Source organism: Ranitomeya variabilis, chromosome 2 (assembly GCF_051348905.1).
Source record: "Ranitomeya variabilis isolate aRanVar5 chromosome 2, aRanVar5.hap1, whole genome shotgun sequence".
In the NCBI taxonomy this organism is placed as follows: Eukaryota; Metazoa; Chordata; class Amphibia; order Anura; family Dendrobatidae; genus Ranitomeya; species Ranitomeya variabilis.
The window spans coordinates 431,868,435-431,876,679 of record NC_135233.1 but is presented as its reverse complement, the minus strand read 5'-3'; the positions used below and the strand labels follow the sequence as shown (position 1 = coordinate 431,876,679).

Here is an 8,245-nt window from a genome sequence, read left to right as displayed (position 1 = left end):
TAGTTAACCCCTTCAGATGGATTACCTCGTGGGACGTGATAGGACATCAGAAGGTATGTATATTGTGTGTTTATTGTTTTGCCAAGCGAGGGTCTGAAAATGGATTGAGAGAGCAATAAAATATTAAAACAACCGCTGTGTTTATTTCATTAAAATACTTTTTAATAATGTGTGTGTTTTTTAACACTTTCAAACAATTGGATTAATAATGGATAGGTGACATAATTGATGCCTCTCCATTATTAATCTGGCTTAATGTCACCTTCCAATAGCAAGGTGGCATTAACCCTTCATTACCCCATATCCCACCACTACACGGGAGTGGGAAGAGAGTGGCCAAGTGCCAGAATAGGCGCATCTTCCAGATGTGCCTTTTCTGGGGTGGCTGGGGGCAGATGTTTTTAGCCACGGGGGGGCCAATAACCATGGACCCTCTCTAGGCTATTAATATCTGCCGTCAGTCACTGGCTTTACCACTCTGGCGGAGAAAATTGCGCGGGAGCCCACGCCAATTTTTTCCGCCATTTAACCCTTTATTTGAGCAGCTACAGCGGCCAAATTTTGCACATACACACTACTAACATTAGTAGTGTGGAATATGCAAAAAAAATGGGGATATGAGATGGTTTACTGTATGTAATCATGTCTCATATCCTGTCGGGTTTGTGCAGGAGAAATGCAAAGCCGGCAATTGAATTACCGGCTTTTCACAGATATCGCGCTGAATGAAATCTAAATACAGAATATATATATATGTGTCTCAATGACATATATATACCGTGTTTCCCCGAAAATAAGCCACCCCCGATAATAAGCCGTAGTGGGGGGTAGAGAAGGGGCGGCTAATATAAGCCATACCCCGAAAATAAGCCGTAGTGGGAAACACGTGGAAAATATAAGCCATGGTACCTTTTGACTGCCTCGGTCCCCTCTGTCCTCTCTCTAGTGGCCCCGAGTGCAGGGTTAACTTTCTGTGTGCCCCGGCCGGAGCTCTGATTGGTCCAGCGGCTCCCCAGCATCTCGAGCGCTGATTGGCTCAGCAGCTCTTCCCCTGTTCAGCGGTCACGTGGGACCGCTCATTAGAGAAATGAATAGGCTGCTCCACCTCCCATAGGGGCGGAGCCGCATAATTCATTTCTCTAATCAGCGGTGCCGGTGACCGCTGACAGAGGAAGAGGCTGCGGCACCGAAGACCAGCTGTCCGGGGGAAGGAGCGGGACGCCGGGAGCAGGTAAGTATGACATATTCACCTGTCCTCGTTCCACACGCCGGGCGTCGCGCCATCTTCCCGGCGTCTCTCCGCACTGACTGTGCAGGTCAGAGGGCGCGATGACGCATATAGTGTGCGCGCCGCCCTCTGCCTGAACAGTCAATGCGGAGAGACGCCGGGACGGGATGCTGAGGAGCTGCGGGCAGCAAGAGAGGTGAGTATGTCTTTTTTTTTTTTTATTGCAGCAGCAGCAGCAATGGCACAGCTTTCTATGGTACATCTATGGGGCAATAATGAACGGTGCAGAGCACTATATGGCACAGCTATGGGGCAATAATGGACGGTGCAGAGCACTATATGGCACAGCTGTGGGGCAATAATGAATGGTGCAGAGCACTATATGGCACAGCTATGGGGCAATAATGGACGGTGCAGAGCACTATATGGCACAGCTGTGGGGCAATAATGAATGGTGCAGAGCACTATATGGCACAGCTATGGGGCAATAATGGACGGTGCAGAGCACTATATGGCACAGCTATGGGGCAATAATGGTGCAGAGCACTGTATGGCACAGCTATGGGGCAATAATGGTGCAGAGCACTGTATGGCACAGCTATGGGGCAATAATGGTGCAGAGCACTATATGGCACAGCTATGGGGCAATAATGGTGCAGAGCACTGTATGGCACAGCTATGGGGCAATAATGGTGCAGAGCACTGTATGGCACAGCTATGGGGCAATAATGGTGCAGAGCACTGTATGGCACAGCTATGGGGCAATAATGAACGGTGCAGAGCACTATATGGCACAGCTACTTTTTGGTTAAAAAAAAAAAAGTCGCCTTTTTTTTGGCTAATATAAGCCATACCCCGAAAATAAGCCATAGTGGGACTTTTGGGGGTAAAAAGAATATAAGACACTGGCTTATATTCGGGGAAACACGGTATATATATACTGTATATATGTTTTCCCGAACATTTGAGCACATAAATCCATTAGATGTCGGTTTTGCAAGCCTGCGCGAAAATCTCGCAGTACGGATGCCATACGGATTACATACGGAGGTCACACGGATCATTTGATGCGAGGAAATCGCATCCTCGCACTGCACACGGATCACTGTTTTTGAAACATTTGTGCGATTCTCGTCCGTGAAAATTGGACCGTTTTTTTATACGTTAAGTGTGTCCCCGGCCTCAGGGTTGCACTTTGCAGAGCTAAGTTTCACAGCTGAGGGTTTGCTACAATGTGTCAGTGGGAGTAAATGTATCGATCTGGACTTTTTAGCTCACAGCATAGACTGGACACAATTGTAACAAACCCTCAACTGTGAACAGGAGCAGGTCAGCACAATTTGCAACATGTTTAATGATGCCCATATCCTTTGATAGAAAATCACAGATCTTAAAAACTCTAAGATGAATCATAAAGATTTTTAGAAAGTTGTACTTTTTTTTGGGGGGGGGGGGGGTTATTGCAATCGTTAAGCAAAGGAGCAAAACAAAAGCGCGAGATTAAATTGGCAATTATCAGACCCCTTAGGGTATGTTTCCACTGTCAGGATGGCCGGCGGTATCGCCGCAGCGGCAAAGCCCCGCCCCCTTTCTGAGACGCGATCATGCCGGATGTGTTAACTCTTCACATCCGGGATGATCGCTCGCTCCCATAGCGCCCTGTGATATGCCTTGCGGGGACGCTGCGTCCCCGCAAGGTGTACGGACATGCTGCGATCTGAAAAGACGCGCAGCATGTCCGTAGTCGCAGGGCCGCCGCGTGCGGGTTTCCACGCATAGTGGAGACGGGATTTCATAAAATCCCCTCCACTATGCTGGAACATCTGGACGCTGCTTGTTTGACGCTGCAGCTCTGCGCAGCGTCAAACAAGCAGCGTTTCCTGACCGTGGAAACATACCCTAATGGAACCGGTCGACGAGAAGTTTAAGTTGATGGGACCATCTGCTAATATTGGAATACTAAGGGCTTGTTCACACTTTGCAGATTTTGCTGCGGATTTGGAAAAACCGCAGTGCAAAACCGCTGCGGTTTTCACTGCGGATTTTCCTGCGGTTTCTTCTGCGGATTCCTCTGCGGGTTTTCAACAGCACTTTCCTATTGGTGCATGTTGAAAACCGCTGCGGAATCCGCAGAAAGAAGTGACATGCTCCTTCTTTTTTTCCGCAGCAATTCCGCACGTTTTTTTCCGGGATTTTCCGCAATGTGGGCACAGTGGTTTTTGTTTTCCATAGGGTAACATTGTACTGTACCCTGCATGGAAAACTGCTGCGGATCCGCAGCAAAAACCGCAAAGTGTGAACATAGCCTTAGGGCAGGGGTCAGGAACCTTTTTGGCTAAGAGAGCCGTAAACGCCACATATTTTGAAATATAATTCCGCGAGAGCCGTACAATATGTTTAAAGGGCCATTGACAGATCAATCGCTCCAATGTTCACTTAGTACAGCAAGGAATGCTCCTCCCTACTGTATAAAGCCACAACTGGACTGAAACAATGGTAATTAGCAGTAAAAAAAATAAATAAATAACTTACATTGTGAGCTTGCGATGCATGACATCAGTCCAGCAGTCTGGCTTCTTCTTTTTCCTGCGCATGACTGGAAGCTGGCATTCTTCCCACCTGATGTTGAGAGAATGCCAGCTTTGAGGCATTCGCAGAAGAAAGAAGCTGGAATGTTGGACATGTCACACAACGCATTGTCAGTTATGTCAATTATCTATTTTATTATTTTACAGCGAATTATTGTTTAGGTCCAGCGGTGGCTTAGGCTAGGTTCACATTGCGCTAGGTGAGTCCGTCTAACGGACACGTTTTTAAGTAGTGAAAACGCAATATAACGCACATACTAACGCGCCCATAGACTTGCATTGTCTGACGCCTCGTGACGCATGCCAAATTTGGCATGCGTTAGTCACATAACGTTTCTTTCTGACGGACCTTGGAACGCGGCTTGCAGCGTTTTTGGGTCCGGCCAAGCTAACGCAATACTAACGGAAGCGTTAATTCTGCCATTGATGTCTATTGCAAACGCAGCCAGACGCAAATCTTGATAAATTTCAAAAAAGAACCATACGTTTTAATAGCGTTTGAGGGATGTCCATGTGGTCATGTGACAGGAAACAGGATTTCGGCCATCCTGAGGCCTGCTGCACACCAGAGAAAAAGTGTCTTGCAAAAGATCACAGGAAATGTAAGTACATTTGTATATATATATATATACTAGATGGTGGCCCGATAATGCATTGGGTATTCTAGAATATGCATGTCCACGTAGTATATTGCCCAGCCATGTAGCATGTAGTATATTGCCCAGCTACGTAGTATATTGCCCAGTGACGTAGTATACATCACAGAGCCACGTAGTGTATTGCACAGTGAAGTAGTATACAGCACCCAGCGAAGTAGTATACAGAACCCAGTCACGTAGTATATTGCACAGCGACGTTTGTCACAGTACCCTGTGTGAGCGGTGAGCAGAGGGGTGTATGCGGGCGCCGGGCAGTGAGTGCGGGGCGGCCCTTTTTTTCTGACTGTGCGCGTCGCTGATTGGCCGCGGCAGCCATGACAGGCAGCTGCCGAGGCCAATCAGCGAATTAATACCGTGACAGAAGGACAGAAAGACGGAAGTTCCCTAGACAATTATATAGTAGATATCTCTGTATACATCATGGGAGTCTGTATTGTACGACGGATGTGTGTGTACTAAAAATGTATTGCTTTGTTGCAGATGTCGGATAGTGAGGGAAGCAGCAGCAGCGTGTCTGCGGTTTTTTCTTCTCAGTCGGTAGGCTTGCACTTTAAAAAACCACTAAAATTTGTGTGAAAATTCAGTGTATTAAGCTATATATATATGTATAATCATGTTTCTATTGCAAATAGGAGTCTTCGGAGCCCGAGGCTGCTAGGCCCCCCCCAAAAAAACAGGCAAAACCAACAAAGTAAAACCAAACCAATTCAGTAGGGATCAAAAAGGACCAAATGAGATATCAAGACGTGGATATATTGAAATAAACTTTTATTATAAATGTGTGTGACTATGATTACAAAGTATATTAGAATTACATAGATACATAAATATAAAATCATGTATAAACGTTAAAAACACAACATGCGCTGCACCAGGAAGATCAGGATGAAAGAGTGAAATATCACTCTTCACCACAGCCCCACTGTAATATCAGGATATCTTAAATTATGCTGGCACCGTATAATTAAAATTATCTCTGCCAAATCCAACACCAAAAGAACAATAAAAATTATATATTTGAAAAAGTGCCCCAATACCGAATCAACTTTAAAACAGCATTGCTAAATTTAGCTCAATAACACAATTGAAAAGTGCATCAGTGCCAAATCAGATAAAAATAACCACTCATGATTATAATGGATACAAGTCACTGCATAAAGTGACAGTGCAAAAATGTGAATACCACAAGAGTTACACCCACAAAAGTGTCTAGTGTGGTGTTGGGAATAGCAATTTATGAGACAGTGGTGTCAGCAGTTGTATATTAATTTATACCTGCGGGGGCTGGATCCTGGACCTGCGCTTCTCCCGACGCGCGTTTCGGATTAAATATATATCCTCCCCCTGAAGAAGGATATATATTTAATCCGAAACGCGCGTCGGGAGAAGCGCAGGTCCAGGATCCAGCCCCCGCAGGTATAAATTAATATACAACTGCTGACACCACTGTCTCATAAATTGCTATTCCCAACACCACACTAGACACTTTTGTGGGTGTAACTCTTGTGGTATTCACATTTTTGCACTGTCACTTTATGCAGTGACTTGTATCCATTATAATCATGAGTGGTTATTTTTATCTGATTTGGCACTGATGCACTTTTCAATTGTGTTATTGAGCTAAATTTAGCAATGCTGTTTTAAAGTTGATTCGGTATTGGGGCACTTTTTCAAATATATAATTTTTATTGTTCTTTTGGTGTTGGATTTGGCAGAGATAATTTTAATTATACGGTGCCAGCATAATTTAAGATATCCTGATATTACAGTGGGGCTGTGGTGAAGAGTGATATTTCACTCTTTCATCCTGATCTTCCTGGTGCAGCGCATGTTGTGTTTTTAACGTTTATACATGATTTTATATTTATGTATCTATGTAATTCTAATATACTTTGTAATCATAGTCACACACATTTATAATAAAAGTTTATTTCAATATATCCACGTCTTGATATCTCATTTGGTCCTTTTTGATCCCTACTGAATTGGTTTGGTTTTAGTTTGGTTACTGCTGTGGTTTCCACAGCGAATTGCTACACAGTGCACTGGGGTGATGTATATGAAATTTCTTTCTTCACAGATATATGAATAGGAATGTGAGTTAATTTTGAAATTTATTCTATGTGTACTGTGTGACTTACATTATAAAACCAACAAAGGTACATAGCAGACATTTTTAAGTTTTTGCAAACATAAATTTATTGATCAAAGAAATGTAATTTTTTTTTCCATTTACATACACAATAGGTTGTGGCACACGGAGGACACAAGAGGAAGAAGGTTCCTCGCCGTCTGTCGTCTCCACAACTGCCAGTGGTAAATATAAAACTAGAAATGTATCTACAATCTATCTATTCACTTTCTATCTGCTATATCTATAAACTATCTATCCACTATCTCTCTCTCTCTCTCTATCTTTCGCTGTATCTATCTATGTATCTATCTATCTATGTATCTATCTATGTATCTATCTATCTCTGTATCTATCTATCTCTGTATCTATCTATCTCTGTATCTATCTATAATTGAACCTTTCAACATTACGCTTTGTGTTTACATAGTCCAAGTCAGCGAGCCAAAAAAAAAAAAGGATTGTGGTTGATGAAGAGCCGTTGACCATTCACAATGAGACACTGATCAACCTTGTGGAAGCCAACCCCTCAATATGGGACCAAAGCGACAGCTCCCACCATGACATAGTAAAGAACCGGAAGTTGTGGGATCAAATTATCTCTCACTTCGATCCCCGATACATGGAGAAGTCGTCAACCTCAAAGAAAAAAATTGGTAAATATTGGTGATGTTAAATTGTCTACTATCTATCTCTGAACTATCAACTACCTATACACTAAACTATTTCTCTATCATCTATAATTACTATCTATCAACTATCTATCTACTAGCTATATATCAACTATCTTAACTAACTATACACAATTTTTAAACTATCAAAATAAGAACTGTCTACTAATATATATATATATTTTTTTTACCTTTTTTTAAAAATTACAGCGGATGCGGTCCATACCCGTTGGAAATCAATAAGGGACCGCTTTGTCCGTGACTACCGGAATAGTCAAAATGTACCAAGTGGATCAGGTGCCAAACGGGTGACCCCGTATGTGCATTACGAGCAATTGCTCTTTCTTCAAAAAACAGTGTCTCAGCGCTCGTAAGTACAAATTAGTCTGCGTGCGAGACAAAATTGTTTAAAAATTAAAGCTAAATATATATATTTTTTTGGTTCCAGCACGATATGCAGTACCGCCGCGCCTAGACAGGCAGAAGAACTGGAGCCATCTCCACTGGAACCAAGTCAGCAGACGGGCACTGAAGACGTCTCTGTCATCAGCGAGCCATGATCTGGGGAGAGAAGCACTGTGGCTTCAGGTGTGAGTGCCCGGTTGCAATCAGTGTGTGGACGCAAGCGAGCTTCACAAAAAGATGAAGCTGATGCCATTATTGTCGATGGACTTCAGCGGGTTGAGGACATGTGTCGGAGTGAACTGAAAGACCTGAGGCGGGAAATTACCGACTTACAATCTCGCGAGTCTGTATATTCTGCAAATGAGTGGAAGCTACTTTTTTTGTCCTATGTTCCCGTAGCACAAAATATCCCGGCACACAGAAACCTTTTGTTTCGGCAAAGACTGAATGACCTTCTTGAGGAATTTGTGGGACCCCAGGAGCCAGCTCCATCGAGAACCAGAAGCATAGACATGCCGGCCTACAACCCTCAATATAGAGCCCGGTGTGAAACGAGCATGGAA

General features: G+C 43.6%; 1 long non-coding RNA gene across 1 annotated transcript; it reads left to right on the top strand.

Moving 5' to 3' along the window:
- Positions 1–6,715: 6,715 nt before the first annotated feature.
- On the top strand, positions 6,716–7,863 carry LOC143806447 (uncharacterized). Its single transcript, XR_013221460.1, has 4 exons — positions 6,716–6,791; positions 7,037–7,262; positions 7,488–7,647; positions 7,726–7,863. It is a non-coding gene; the product is annotated as an uncharacterized LOC143806447 (long non-coding RNA).
- Positions 7,864–8,245: the final 382 nt, after the last annotated feature.